The sequence below is a fragment of the Quercus suber genome, unplaced genomic scaffold, assembly GCF_002906115.3.
Source record: "Quercus suber isolate HL8 unplaced genomic scaffold, Cork oak 2.0 scaffold_398, whole genome shotgun sequence".
NCBI classification, from domain to species: domain Eukaryota; kingdom Viridiplantae; phylum Streptophyta; class Magnoliopsida; order Fagales; family Fagaceae; genus Quercus; species Quercus suber.
The window spans coordinates 495,410-511,654 of record NW_027069849.1 but is presented as its reverse complement, the minus strand read 5'-3'; positions in this window follow the sequence as shown (position 1 = coordinate 511,654).

Here is a 16,245-nt window from a genome sequence, read left to right as displayed (position 1 = left end):
AAGGCAAGTTGAATCTTCTCCATCTTTTCCCTTATAGCCATGGTTTTTGCAGTGAGCTTCTCAAATTGTTTGCTCCTTTCATATTCCACTTTGTCCTTTTCGTCCCATTCCTCCTCTTCCTCTTCATCTTCATGGATTTCCACATGTGGAATCTTCTTAAGCTTAGATTCCTACAACCTAGTGAGGTGCCCTCCCATTCTCTTAAAGGCCTCTCCATGTTCATCCAAAGCCTTAAGGATCTTTTGTGCCATTGGGTCTTCCATGGAAGTAGTCATTGTTTCTTGAGGGGTCGCTTCCTTTTCTTGGTGTGTGTCCTCAATCTTGATCAAACGCCTTCCTTTCTCTTGAATCCAAATGGGAGTGGGGACGTGTTTTCATGACTTTGATGGTACAATGATGCTTGAAAAGAAGCCCTATTTTCATTAAGTTCATGTCCCAATAAAAGGTTCCTTTTAACTTTTAGATGTCCTTAGAAAGTTCTTAAGGTCATTTTAATGAAGGCCCAATTACAATGTCGCTCCATTCCCTCTCATGGATTTTTGCCCCTTGTTTCATTGGGCTTTTGATCCATTTACAATAAGGATCTCACTTACTTTCATGGGCTTTCATTAGAATGCACTTAAAAATTTTCAACATTTTGTCTCAAACATGGGCTTACAATGTATTCATCACTTTTGGGCCATTCCTTTATATCTGTCACTTCATTTTTTTTTTTTTTTATATATATTTGAAATAGCCCTTTAGTTAGAATATATTGTAGCCTTACCCTCAAAGTCCATGAAGTTCTCATCACTTTGGGCTTAGGCATGCAACAAGGAGGCCCAAGATTAGGGAAGCTCATATTGACTTTGTAGGATTTTGGATGCTAAGTTCATAGTATATTTGTTATCTTAGGCCTAAAGTCCTCATCTTCAAAATGGCTTTTTCCATTTGGGCCTATGATAGCAAATGGGCTATGGTCTTATGAACCTTTCAAGTTAAGATATACCTTTGGATTTTAGGGACAAACCTCTTATAAGTGAGAACTTTTTTTCTTTTATCCCATGAAATCTTTTGGGTATACCATAACTTTAGTGCTATCCCTTCCATTTTTTACACCTTTTATTTGTCCTTTAGAATTAGGTGAACACATGGTATATGGTTGAACAAACAAGAGATATAGAAAGGGTATCCTTTGTGATAGGGTCTAGGATCTCTCTAGTGTGAGTAGGCTCCCTAAGGCTAAAGAGATTGATAAGTAGGTCACTCACAACAAGGTGGGCTATGATTCCAACTGAGGGCCTAATGGACCCCATAGTGGATTGGTAGCAAACCTTTAATGTACTCAAAAGCCATTATAAGCGATGGCACTAATTGTGAGTTGGTGGGATGAATTTCGGAAGATTTGGGCCCGAATAAAGCCTTCCATCTTCCTACTCATCACCAATTGAGGTTAAGGGACAAAAGAGAACAAGTGATGTGTGTGCAAACAAGCATTGAAATAGTTTTTATTAAGGTTAAGAAGCAAGACACATAGAAATTAAACTCACTTGTTCAAAACAAACAAGCATACAAGACAGAGGCTCAAATACCTAAAAACACAAAAGAAGGTGTTCAAAACAAGATAAAACATATGAAACAAGCAAACCAAAACAACATAGAAGACCTGAATTAGGGTTTCTAGGCAAGTACTTGCATACACAACCAGAGACCTGCGTATGCAGGATTTAACCTACGCATGCATGCTCATGACATACATGCATAGGACTTGTTCAACAACCCTAACCCAAAAACACGAAACAGAAAAATAGAGCATAAACAAAAAGCCTAATTCTAACAATCTAGCATGCTTAGAACATTAAAAATAAATAAATAAATAAATAACTAGCCTAAGCAAACATGTGTGAATATAAACTAAGAAAAAAAACAAGATTAAAACATAGAAAGAAAAACAAAAAATAAAAGGAAAGAGTTAAAGCTTGATACCTCAAAAGGGAGTTCCCAAGCTTTAATTTTGACCGTTCCCTTTAGTCAAATCTATCATAGTCAATAAACACGTGATCAATAATATTAAACTCAAAGGATTGGGGCCAGATTAGGTCATAATCAAATAAAATTGACTTGAGGGTGTTTTGTGAAAAACTCCCTTTTGATTCACTAATTTTTAGTAAATCTTAGGTTTTTCCCGTGGGATTTCTATGTGTTTTAAAAATGTACTGTGTAAGGCTTTTTATAGTGAAAAAAATGGGGTTTAGAATAGCTCTCGGTTGATGTGGGATTCATTCCAAATTTCAGTCATTATTGCAGAAAACTTACCTTTTTCATGCGTCTGAAACCCTAGCTGCGTACGCATGCTTTGGCCTACGTACGTAGGCTAATGCCCACGTATGTGAGCCGAGGGCCACTTTGGTTTTTCATTTATAAAACTAGATTTTTGCTTATTTAAAAGGTCATATTTTCCATTTTAACACTCCTCAAGTAAATTTGATATCTGATTGGGCTCTAAACTGGCCTTCGGCCTTAGAGTTCAAGCATCATTGAGGAACGGGTGCCCCAAGAGATCATCTCCTATAATAGTTCCCATTTTGAGGGTGAAGTTCGGAGAGTCACAGAAGAATATAGCATTGACCATCATAAGTCTTCACCATATCGACCACAAGCTAATGGGGCTGTAGAAGCAGCTAATAAGAATATGAAGAACATCCTAGCCAAGATGGTAGTGACATATAAAGACTGGGCCGAGAAGCTTCCATTTGCCTTATGGGGTTATAGGACTTCTATCCATGCGTCAACTAGGGCAACACCTTATTCTTTGGTTTATGGTAGTGAGGCAGTGCTTTCTATTAAGGTAGAGATACAATATTTGAGGGTATTGGTGGAAACCAAGGTCCTAGAAGAGAATTGGGCTAAGGCGAGATATGAACAATTGGCTTTGATAGATGAGAAGAGGGCTAGAGCACAATATCACGCACAAGGGTACCAAGAAAGGATTGCTAGAGCATTCAACAAGAAAGTGAAACCGAGAAACCTTAAAGAAGGGGACTTGCTCCTAAAAGGTGCTTTGAGATGAGACTTTTGATTCAAGAGGAAAGATGAAGCCAAGGTGGTCTGGGCCTTTTATCATTAAGAAGATTATGTCTGGAGGTGATACAAGGATCACAGATTTGGATGGGGAAGAGATGCTTCGTCTAATTAACATGGATAGACTCTGGAAATACAATATTAAAAAAATTTAAAGAGAGAGAGAGAGAGAGAGAGAGAGAGAGAGAGAGAAAGAGAAAAGCCTGCTAGGTTGAAAACCCGAAAGGGCTGCCTAGGCAAAAATTAAGGCAAAAGAACCCCACTAGATTGAAAACCCGAAAGCGCAATCTAGGCAAAAGTTAGGGGAAAAGACCATGGGCATGGCAAAAATTCCCAAAGGGACATCATGGGCAAAAATTACATAGCAAAGGAAAAAGCAAAGAAAAAAAAAAGGAATAAGATGGCAATAAGCAAAGATAATAAAAAGGTGATTCTCTTATTGCTCAAATTAAAAGATAACAAGAATTTTTTCATAGGGGATTTGGAACCTTCCAATCCTTTATTAAATTCAAAAATAAAAACATGAGAATTATAAAGTGTAGAAAAGTAAAATATGGGGCATATCAAAGTGGTCACTCAGCCCTCCTTGCTTTCTTGCTAGTCTTCATGTAAGCTTTCTCATCCCTCAGAATCCACTTCATGTCATCCTCCAACCATTGCTTGTACCTAGTAGTGGGATAGATGTATTTGTAAAATTTACTCCCCCCTAGAGAGGGTTTTACATGGAGTCGCCACTTATTTAATTTAAATGGAAAAATAAGAAAACCTTTAATAAAAAAAATACTTCTATTATATTAATGTATATGACAATTTACATCAATTTTGTAACAAAAATTTACAATGCTTTTTTGTCCTAGATGCAATCTAAGAAAAGTAAATTACATTTCCTAGTTACATTCTAAAAAATGTAAAATTACATATACAAGAGCATGGTCTAGAACCCTTGATCTTGGTTCGGAGGCTAATTTACGAGATGAGAAGGGATTAAGCACCCATCTCGCCCTGTAAAACCGGTCTCCTAGGTTAAGGTGGCCAATATTATGTCATGTCAAACAAATACAAACAATATGTCATATAAACATGTTAATTTGCAGGAATTGTAAACAAATATGTGTTAGGAGAATTGGACATACAAAGAAACAAAAAAAATGAAACTTGTTAGATAACAATTTTAATGTAAAGAAAGCATGAAGGTAATGGCATATTCATCCAAAAAATCAATGTAAACAAAGAATTCCTAGCCCAGACATGTGAAGAAAAAAACAAAGTTGTCATGTTATTTTTCATCAACATAATTGCAAAGAGAACAAAATAAAATAAAATATTTAAGCATATTTGATCATCCAAGCAATTATAAAAAAAATAAAGGAAAAATCTCTTAGACATGTTCATTCAAGCCTTTTAAAAAATAGAACAACTACCTAGAAATGTTCATCTAAGCGTTCAAGGGAAAGTTGTGCTTTAGCTTAGAAGTGTTCATCTAAGCATTCAAGAGAAAATTGTGCTTTAGCCTAGAAGTGTTCATCTAAGCATGTAAAAGGAATATCAATGAGACATATAGGCATGTTCATCCAAGCGTATCATGAAAGAAACAAATAATAACTTGTTAAGCATTTATTCAAGCATGTGTAGAAAGTTAAGAACATAATTAACTACTTACCAGCATAGAACATAAATTAAAAGGGGGAAGTGATCACTTAAAGGGCTATGGAGAAAGCAATGAAGTACTAAACTACAACCAAAGTAAGAACAATGGTTGCACAACAACTTTTCTTTTCTGCTTTCTCACTAGCTCTCTAGAGGGAATTCGGGGTCCAGAAAATGGAAGAGGTCTTCTCTATTTATAGGGGAAGGGATGGCTTAGCTTTAAAGCTAAGTTATTAGCTTTCTTCTGAAGCTAAGGGGGGAGATAACCTGTTTAAATGAGCTGAAACAGATTTGGTGTTGATCCCCATTTGAATTTTGAAAGGAAGTTGAAGATGATGCTGCACCTGCTTCGTATTTTGGCTCTAACTTTCTGCTCAAAATTCCAATTGATTCAAGATTAGCATTTTTTGAAAGGAAATTCAATTATCTAAAACTTTTTCAGAAATAGAGAAAACTAAATTTCAACGTTTTTCAGGCCAAAAATGCTTTTCAAATTGCTACTGAAAATAGTAACGCCTTTTGAGCATTTTTGAAATTTTTCAAAGGATGTATCTGTTTCTCTATCCAATTTATTTTTCAAAAAAACTTTCTTTCTTCTGAAGCTAAGGGAAGGGATAAGCCTATTAGATAAGCTTGGACAGATTTGATGTTGATCCCATTTGAAATTTTGAAAGAAAATTGAAGATGATGCTGAATTTGTGTTATCTTCTGCACCTGTTTCGTATTTTAGCCATAAATTTCTGCTCAGAATTCCAAACTGATTCAGGATTGATGTTATTTGAAAGGAAATTCAATTCTCTACAACTTTTATAGAAATAGAGAAAACCAAATTTCAACGTTTTCCAGGCCAAAAATGCGATTCAAGTTGCTGCTGAAGATAATGACGTTTTTTGAGCATTTTTCTGTTTTTTTGAATTTTTCATGGATTATATCTTTTTCTATCTCCAAAATTTTTTCAAAAGAGCAGATAAGATGGCATAAAAGAAATTTTTTTTTTATTTCTTAAAAAAATGAAAAAAAAAAAAATGAAAGCCAATCAAAAATCACACTTAATTAATTTTAAATTAATTCTTGTGAGACCCAATCAAAATTAAGTGTTTAAAATAAGACGTGGTCGGGCCCATCGTGTAGGTGAGCCATGATCATTGAAAATTGTTTGTATGATAACTTTTGATCAGGTGGTCCGATCAAAACCTATGACATACCATTATGATCGTTAGAGCATTAAATGAGGTGTCTACAGTATTGAGGAGGAGCAATGCCCCTAGTCACCCTACGGCGTGGCCAAGCCTTACGAAGCCTACCCAAGATCCTATCAGTAAACACCTCGGTGTGGAAGACACCTTCATCATTAGGGGCTCCTTGAGGTTCTCCAAATTGCCTTGAGATATGACAAGTGGAGTAGTTTGAGCAGCAACGAAGTCCAACTAAAGGCACACAATAGTCCTTATAGCAACTGTGAATCATGCTTGAGATGTGCCACCACTCCACGACCCATTGAATGTCAGTCTTCCTGATGTGACCCATAAGCTCCATGTATGCCTCAAAGTTCATGTCATTATGATGAAGCTAGAGGTCCCTAAAATGCCTAAAGAGGTATGTGCTAGAGGGGTACAATAGGAGGCTGAAGTAACCGAAGCCTCTCTTATAGCCATATCTAAAAGAGAGAGAGAGAGAGAGAGGAGGGAGTAAAAAAGAAGAAGAGGGAAAAGAAAAAAGGAAAAAAGAAAAGAGAAAAGCAAAAAAGGATGAGATAGCATGAGTGAAAAAAATAAATGATAAATGAAAGACGATATAAAGTGCCTCGATGGGTTGAAAATCGAAAGGCAATCCATGCAAAATTAGAGGAATCCTGCTAGGTTGAGGACCTAGGCAAAAGTTAGGGATTATACCTACAAAAGAAGAGGACTTCCCACAAAGAAACTTGCTTCCTGCCTATGGAAGGCATCCAAATCCTTAAGGGTTTTCGCCAAGATCAAGCCCACAGGTTGCCCCTTTTTAGCTCATAAACCACCATGCACATCCGAAGGTCCACATAATATGACCTTTGGACAAATAAGTACTTCATAAGAGCACATAAGCAAAAGGCACAAAGAAAGTATGAACGTGGCCTCTCACCCATAGGAAGGGCTGAGTCGAAAAAGTGTGCGAAAACCAAGCTAAGGTTGAGTTTGCCAAAGACACACCACCTATTTGTCGTGGCAAGAGGGACACCCAACACTACTTGCAGCAAGGAAGGGAGATCTCCACCTATGGTAAGGAAGATGAGATTTTCAATCTTTGGTTCACCCATTAGGCACCAAATTCTTCGATAGTGGGGCATAGTTCTACTCAATTGTAGCGGAAAACATGTTGAGAAGGGACCCAATAGTTGGCAACAGCACGAAGAAGAGACCAATCCACCCTTATTTGATGGAATGGAAAGACACAAGAAAGACCATAGGGGTTGATGGAATCCTTGAAATCAAGACCAAGCCTCCTAATCTAAGTTGAGACATCGAGTGGAGAGTTTTCTACCATTGGGGACCTCAAAAAAGTGCTCTCTAAGTTGAAAATATGTTGGTGAAGGTTTTGGGGACCCAAACAAATAGTTTTATACTTAATTAGGGTGGTTAGGGTTTCCTCTGATTTGCAGCCCACGTATGCAAGGTCAACCTTGTGTGTGCAAAGTCAAAGCTGCGAATGCAGGCCCATCCCCATGTTCGCTTGGCGCTTGGCAGAAGCCCCTCCTCCCCTGTTTTAAGCATGATTTTGCCACTCCAAGGCATTCCTAGGATTCCTACAACCTAAAAGATCATTCATAGCATATTTTAAATACAAGATTTCAAGCATCAAAGAAGCAATGTTGTGTAGAAACATACAATTAACCATATATCTTGTAAATTAAGTGCTAGTACCAATTGAAAGCATAAGTGTAAAAAGATGTTCTTAAGTACAACCCTTTGTCTCAAACCGAATCAAATGTTTGCTACAGGAAATAAAAAAGTAAAAGGAACAAAAAAAGAAAGATGCATGTTATATGCTTATATGTCTTGACTGCAAGTGATCAATGGTGTCATCGCTTCCTTGACTGATAGCTAGGATTTGCCTCCGAATCCTCCTTATCACCAGCACCATCATCATCATCATCACCACCACTGCCCGGGTAGGCCACCCCTCTGGACCGTACAAGTTCCTTGAATAATTGGTCACCTCCAGCTTGAGATTCCCAGCCAACTATACCAACTCCTTGTGCTCTTGGATGGTAGGCTGTAGCTCAAAGAAAGAAGGGTTAGTGACCTAAAAAAGAGAGCAAAAAGAACAAAGGAGAAGAAATATTTATCACCCGAGTGTTTGGAGGAAAAGGGTAGCCAATAACATTGGGATTACAGGGCATGGCAAGCTCCCGAGCAACGCCATTAGGGCTATAAGTGTAGACCGTCCAAGGGAGATATGGAAGGTCAATGAGCTCACCCATAGAAGGCTCTTCCTACTATAGTTTTTCACCATTAGAAGAGATGGCAAACAAGGCAAAGGAAAAGGACAAGAAGAAGAAGGGATTGAGCATATACCTGAGTAGTAAGGGAAGGCGTGAGGTAGGTGATGTTGAATTCCTTATAGTCTAATCCCTCAAGGAGCTGCCTAGCGTAGGGAACACCACTCCCCCATGAGTTGTACTCACCATTGGTCATGGAGTATAGGGCAAGCAGGAACTCAAGAGGATCCATTGAAATTTGTGGGTCATCCCTACCCACCAGTTGACACCGCACCCTCTCCACCAAGTAAAGTGCCCTTAAGCCCACTCCTTCAAAGGGTCGGGTAATCTCTAAAGTAATAATGGTGGCGACTTCCAAGTACGGAGAAGCAGGAAGGGGTTGGCTGGCCCATGGAGTCCAGTTGACCTATAATGATACAAGGTTAGAAGAAGAGTATCCTAGGGAAAATGCATGAAGAAGCATGAAAATTGGAACTCTTAAACTTACCTCATCCAAAGTTATCCCAGCAAGGTGGGCCCTCACTCGAAGGAATTCCCTCAAACTTAGATTGGTGCTCGGAGTTATGAGGCCATACTTAACAATCCACCACTGCAAAAGGAAGCACAAGCCAACAAGTTAGATGCAAGATGATAGTTTGTTAAGACCCAGCTGGATGCTCGACACGCCATCCAAGTAGATGATGGATCCTTAAAAGCTAAGACTGGTCATGCGGTAGAAGTCATAAGGGGTCACTGTCATCACCTACTCAGCAATATGAAAGGTGTAAGTAGTATCCCACCATCTCTCGATGAGGCATTATACCAAGGTAACACTTACAGACCTTTTCGGAAGAAGGCCAATGATAGGCTCAAAGCCCGCTTCCCAAATATAAGCCCTAGTCTCATGAATGAGAAGGTTGTACCACTCCACCACCTTGTTGGTGCTTCCCCTACCAGCATAAGGGGATGAGAGCTGCAAAAAAAGAAGATGACATTAGATTCTCCATTCAAGAGAAAATGGTGAGAAATGATGTTTTCGATGGAAGAATGAAGATAAAATGAAGGATGTAGTGATGTTCAGATACAAAAATGACAAAAAGGAGTGTTAAGATTGCATATAGAGTAAAGTAGTTGAAAAAGAATTGGAAATGGGCAGAGTAAGGCCTCTGCCAAGCGTCTCACATACGCGGGTCAAAGCCTACATACACAGACAGGACCCCGCATACACAATCCCATCCCTATGTACGTAGAGCCTCAAGAACAGACTTGTGTATGCAAGAACAAAGTTGCGTATGCATAAGTCCAAGCTATGTACACAAGCTTGAGCCCACGCACGCAGAAGCACAGATAGGAAGAGTCCTTCAACATTTTCAAGCACATATCACCCAAAATCATTCCTAAACATGTTCCTACCCCTCCTAATGTGTCAGGTTTTCATCTAAAAACACATTAAAACGAAAAATGAAAGAGAAACTTGAAAATGAGAAAATTTTGAAAAACTTATAGATTTAGCCATGGGAATGTGATTCTCTAGCCGATATGTTAATAGAGGAGGCCCCATCAATCTCCCTGCCCCACTCCAGCAGGTGAGGAGGAATGCATTAGAGAAAAGGACGTAGGATGACTTCTTGGCCTTGGGTGCCATTAGAGGAGATGAAAAGAGTTTAAAGAGAAAATGAGAAAATGAGGGAGTTTGAGAGAATGAGAGGATCAGATGGTGTGAGTAAAAGAGAGAAGAGGGAGGTTCTTATAAAGAGAAAAAGAAGAGTTATGAAGAATGTGAAGAGATGAGGTAGATGAAGAGAATGAAGAAGAAAAGAAACAGTTGATAACCATTGGGAAAAATGAAAAGGCGGGAACACGCTTAATGGCTAAACTATGTGTAGTTTATGCCTTACCACTAAATTACGTGTAGTTTAGTAATGAATAGTAAAAAAAAATTTTTTTTAAAAAAGAAGAAAAAAGTCTCAAGGTTGCCCCAATTAGGCACAAAGTGAAAAAAGTCTAAAGGTTGCCCTAATTAGGCACAAAGTCACCAAGGACCTCCTCCCCAGTAAGCATTAAAGGAAGCAGAATACTCTTCCCCAATGAAGTATGTATATCCCAAAACCATTTCTAGTAGATCACATAAAATCAAGAAAACTGTCTCCAGTATCGAAGTAGAAGATTCTTCCCCACCAGATTAAGCATATCTAGAACATCATCCCCATAGAGGAGACAGAAGATTCTTCCCCAATAGATCAAGCATATCTAGAACATCATTTTCATAGAGGAGGCAGAAGATTCTTCCCTGATGAATCAAAGCACATTTAAACAATCCCTAGTGAGGAAGCAAAATATTCTTCCTCAAAGCCCTCTGCATACCATGAAAAAAGCAAAAAAAAATTCCCCAGTGGATCACACATCTACAAAGTTACACTACTCCACAGTAAGTCTATTTCGACTACTCCTCAGCGAGTTTTCATACCCAAGTAAGAGGTAGAAGATTCCCCCCCTATACATACCTACTCCTCAGTGAGTTTTCACCACCCCTAGTGGGTCCAACAATCAAGACTACTCGTGCACATATCCTCTGGCAATTGAACATGTAGGCACGGTAGAAAGAGGTAGAGATAGTGATAGAGAAAGAGACCAAAGTCGACCCAAGGCAAGAGCCTCACTAGAAAAGGTAGAGAAAGAAGCGAAGAAGGCAAAAGGAGCGAGTCACCTAGAGAAATTTGGGGCAAGATCCCCAAATGGACACCACAGAGACTATATCATTTTGTTGTTTGTTGGATTAGCTCGAAGAGCGCCCTTGTTTGTTTTCTTTTTCTTTTTAAGTGACTCTGGGATATTGAGTCACTCGCCATTTGCTTGCAAGTGGCAAAATAGGTTCTAGGATAGCGAACCTGTCATTGCTCTTTTCCTAAGCAACAAAGGTGGGACTTTGGACATACAAATCCCATGCAGCTCTCTGGACTTGCACCTCGCCCCATGTATGCATGATGTGTGTCACGTGGGTGGGTTGGGCTCGAGCCATACATCGAAACAAAATGTTTTGTCTCTTGTTTGTTGGGTTAGCTCAAAGACCACCCTTATTTGTTTTCTATTTCTTTTTAAGTTACTCTATGATAGTAAGTCACTCGCCATTTGCTTGCAAGTGGCAAAACAGATTCTGTGATAGTGAACCTATCGTTGCTCATTTCTCAAACAACAAAAGTGGGACTTCGGACATATGAATCCCACACAACTCTCTAGAGCTTCACCCCACCTCATGTATGCATGATGTGTGTCGTGTGGGTGGGTTGGGCCTGAGCTGTACGTCAAAATGAAATGTTTTGTCTCTTATTTTTTTGATTCTGTTAGTGAAGCTCATGAATCAAAAGAGAAGCATCTATAGACAACGCATTTTGTACCTCTTACAACTCGAGCCCTTGTTCCCCAATAATGCCTTAACTCTATGGCACAAGGCTAGTTCAAAGCCCAATCAGATATCAAATAGACTTGAGGAGTGTTAAAATGAAAAATATAACTTTTTAAATGAGCAAAAATCTATTTTTAGAAATAAAATGACCAAAGTGGCCCTCGGTCCACGTACGTCAGCAGTGGTCTATGTAAGTGGGCCAAAGCATGCATATGCAAAAATTCTCCTGCATACGCAACTAGGGTTTCAAAAACAAATTAAAAAAAAAAAAAAAAAAAAAAAAAAAAAATTTCTGCAATAATGGCTAAAGTTTGGAATGAATCCCACATCGTCTAAGAGCTGTTCCAAACCCCATTTTTTTTTTCCACTATATAAAGCCTTACATGGTACATTTTCAAAAGACGTAGAAAATCTTAAGGGAAAACCTAAGATTCACTAGAAAATAGTGAATCAAAAGGGAGTTTTTCACAAAACACCCTCAAGTCATTTTTATCTAATTAGGACCTTTTTTTGGCCCCAATCCTTTTAGTGTAAAGTTTCTAATCACATTTTTATTGACTTGTGATAGATTTGACTGAGGGGAATGGTCAAAATCAAAGCTTGGGAACTTCTTTTTGTGGTATCAAGCTTCAACCTTTCTTTTTCTTTTTAGCCTTTCTTTTATTGTTTTAATCTTGTTTCTTTGCTTTGTTTGTGCTTATATATGTTTGTGTAGTTTAGTTGTATGCTCTCTTTATGTTTGTGAACATGTTTGGTTGTTAGAATCAGGGTTTTAGTTTATTCTTTATTTTCTGCTTAGTTTGTTTCTAGGTTAAGGTTTTGAACGACCCTATGTGCGTGTGCCATGAGTATACATACACAAATCAAATCCTGGGTATGTGGGACTTGGCCTACATACATAGGCCTCTGTCTGCGTATGCTGGCCATTGCCCAGAAACTCTAATTCTTCAATTTCATTCTTTGCTTTATATAACATGTTTCTGTTCTGGGTTTCTTTTCTCATGTTTTATACTTTATAAGTTTCTTTTTGCTTTGTTCACATGCTTGTTTGTCCTTAACATATTTAGATTCAGGTTTATCTTTTTGTTTCTTAGTTGGAATGCCATGCCATTCATTCACATGTACATGCATTGATGTCATAGGTGCTAAGACGCTGCAAGGTAAGTACGATAAGTTATGCATTCACATGAACATGCATGTTGTTTGTTAATCCTCCCTTGATATACGTGCATAAATTTGATGCCATGTTTTTTATCCATGATATGATTTGATTGCTACCATGTTGATGCTTATGTTTTGCTGCCATATTTTGTTGCTCCCTTGTTTGAGATGAATGATATGATAGGGTTTCACATGCTAGGGTTTTTATGTGCATATAGGTTTGGCTCTCTTTTGTCTAAGGGTATATATGTATGTGTTTTGGGATGAAGATAAGACGTAAGACACAATGATGGGAGGCCAACCTTAGGGTTGGGCAATCTTAGGTACCTAACACCTTACCCAAAATATACCTTAACTTTGAACCCATATCTTTGGTAGTAAGATCAAAAGGTCCTTCCTCGAGAGGACGCTATATATATGGTTTTTAAACCATTACAAAAATTAGGAGGTGACTATCCCCTTGTGCCCACACGTTCCCTTCGGTCTCTCTGCACTTTCCCTACCACTAAATCAAAGTGGATAAACCTCTCCTTCATGCTGCTGCTAACTTTTGGATTCCCACTCGACATGTTTTTCACTTCAATGGTGTGGAGATATGCCCCACTCTTGAATAATTTAGTGCAAACATGGGTGAACCCGTGGTTAGCACTTTCCCACCACTGGTAGGGATCTTCTTGCCCTGGTCCAAGCTCTTTTGGGTGTTTCTCTTGACATGGCAGGACGATGGTGCATGTTTAACAAGTTGAAATCCTTTCAATTTTTGCATACTTCTCTCGACTAACTGTTCTTGTGACCAGTAGACCACAATCTTACTATCTTAATGCCTTCTGTTTGTGTATCCTCACAAGATACTTCTTTGTACAAGAGACAGATCGCCTTAATCAAAGAATGTGCTTGGTGGAAAGCAATTTGAGGAGTGGGAACTCTGCAAGCATGATTTTGGCTAAAACTCTTAATGGCTTGGACACCATTCATAGGGAGGAAACAAACTTCTTTGTGGGGAGCCCTCTCCTTCTTCAAGTATAATCCCTAATTTTTGCCTAGGTTCTCAACCTAGTGGGATCCCTCTAATTTTTGCATGAATTTCCTTCCAATTTTCAACCCATCAAGGCTCCTTATATCGTCTTTTTCTCTTTTCTATTTTTTTTTTTTCACCTCTCCTTTTTCCACTCGTGCTTTCTTTTTCTTTTCCTTTTCTCCTCCCTTTTCTTTTTCAAGTACGGCTATATAAGATGCTTCGATTGCTCCATCCTCCTGCTGTCCCTCCTAGTCAATATCTCCCTCAGCACTATCGTGACCGTAAGCTGAAACGCGCCGAGATGAGTTTTGATGAGTTCACTAAGTTCATGAAGCACATTGATGTCACAGATATTCAATGGGTAGTGAAATGGTGGCGCATTTCAAGCACGGTCAACCGTAACTTCAAAGATAATTGTGTTCCTTGTGTTAGGCTTCGCTGCTGCTTTTGCTACTCCACATGTCGTATTTTAAGGCAATTTGGTGATCGCCAAGGAGCTCCTAGTGATGATGGTTCCTTTCATACCTTGGCATTTACTGATAGGATCTTGGGCAGAATTCATGAGTCTTGGCCAGGATGGAGGGTGACCAAAGGCATATGTTTTCCTTAATTCCTTCATCCAACTTTGAGTTACAAGAAATGGCTAGAAGCTGACATGAAGTGGGTTCCCATAGATGAAAAAGCTTACAAGAGGTCCTACAAAAGAAAGAGGACTGACTAACTATCTTGATATGCCCCAAATTTTACTTTTCTACACTTTATGATTCTTATGTATTTTCTTTTGAATTTAATAAAGGATTGGAATGTTCCAAATCCCCTATGGAAACAATTTATTAACTTTTAATTTGAGCAATAAGAGAATCATCCATTTATTATCTTTACTTATTGTCATTATTTTTCTTTTTTTCCACGCCATGTAATTTTTTTCCCATAACGTCCTTATAGGAATTTTCACCATGCCCATGGCCTGTTTCCCTATCTTTTGCCTAGACTGTCTTTTCAGGTCTAGCGGCGTTCTTTTGCCTTAATTTTTGCCTAGGCTACCCTCTCGAGTTTTCAACCTAACAGGCTTTTCTTCTTCTTTTTTTGCCTCTTGTTTTTTAAATGTTATATCTTCAGAGCCTATTCATGTTGATTGGGCGAAGCATCTCTTCCCCATTGAAATTTGTAATCCTTGTAGCACCTCCTGACATGATTTTCTTGATGATAAAAGGCCCAGATCATCTTCGCTTTTATCTTCCCTCTTGGATCAAAAGTCTCATCTCTAAGAACTTTCAAGACCAAGTCTCCTTCTTTAAGGTTTCTAGGTTTCACCTTTTTGTTGTATGCTCTAACAATCCTTTTTTGGTATCTTTGTGCATGGTATTGTGCCCTAGCTCTTTTCTCATCTAACAAAGCCAATTGCTCATATCTTCCTTTCATGCAATCTTCCTCTAGGACCTTGGTTTCTACTAGCACTCTCAAAGATTGTATCTCTACCTCAATGGGAAGGACCGCCTTGCTTTCACAGACCAAAGAATAAGAGGTTGCCCTAGTTGATGCACGGATAGAAGTTCTATAACCCCATAAAGCAAATGGAAGTTTTTCATCCCGGTCCTTGTATGTCCCCACCATCTTGGCTAGGATGTTTTTAATGTTCTTGTTGGCTGCTTCTATGGTCCCATTAGTCTATGGTCTGTATGGTGAAGACTTGTGATACTCAATGTTGTATAACTTCATGATCCTTCGAACCTCTCCCTCAAAGTGGGAGCCACTATTTGTGATGATCTCTTGTGGTACCCTATATTGGCAAATGATGTTATTCTCTATGAGCCAAGCACGCTTGGCTATCAATACACAGTAAGAGGCTACTTCCACCCACTTGATGAAATAGTCAATTACCACTAAGATGTACTCATGTCCATTTGAAACTTTCAGGGCTATTCTTCCAATCACATCTATGCCTGAGACTGAGAAAGGCCAAGGAGAGCTCATGATGTATAGCTCGCTAGGTGGCACATGATTCAAGTTTGCATGTGTTTGGCAATTATGACAAATTTTCACAAAGTCTACACAATCAATTTCCATTGTATTCTAATAGTATCCCATCATTAGGATCTTTTTGGCTAACATTCTCCCATTTATGTGAGGACCACAAATCCCTTGATGAACTTCTTCCATAACCCTTTCAGCTTCTTCTTTCTTCAAACAATGGAGGTCTATGCATCATAAGACCTCCTATAGAGTTGTCCTCCATATAGGATGTATGGCATAGCCATCATCCTTACCGAATGAATCCCACATCATCTAGGAGCCGTTCCAAACCCCTATTTTCTGATAATGAAAAACCATACCTGGTAACTTTTTAACACACATAGAGAATCCAAAGGGAAAACACAACACTAGAAATAGTGAATTAAAGAGAGTTTTTCACAAAACATCCTCAAGTCAATATTTTTCTAAATGAGACATTTTCTGGTCTTGATCTTCGAGTTTCAAGGTTTAACTAACTTATTTTAATTT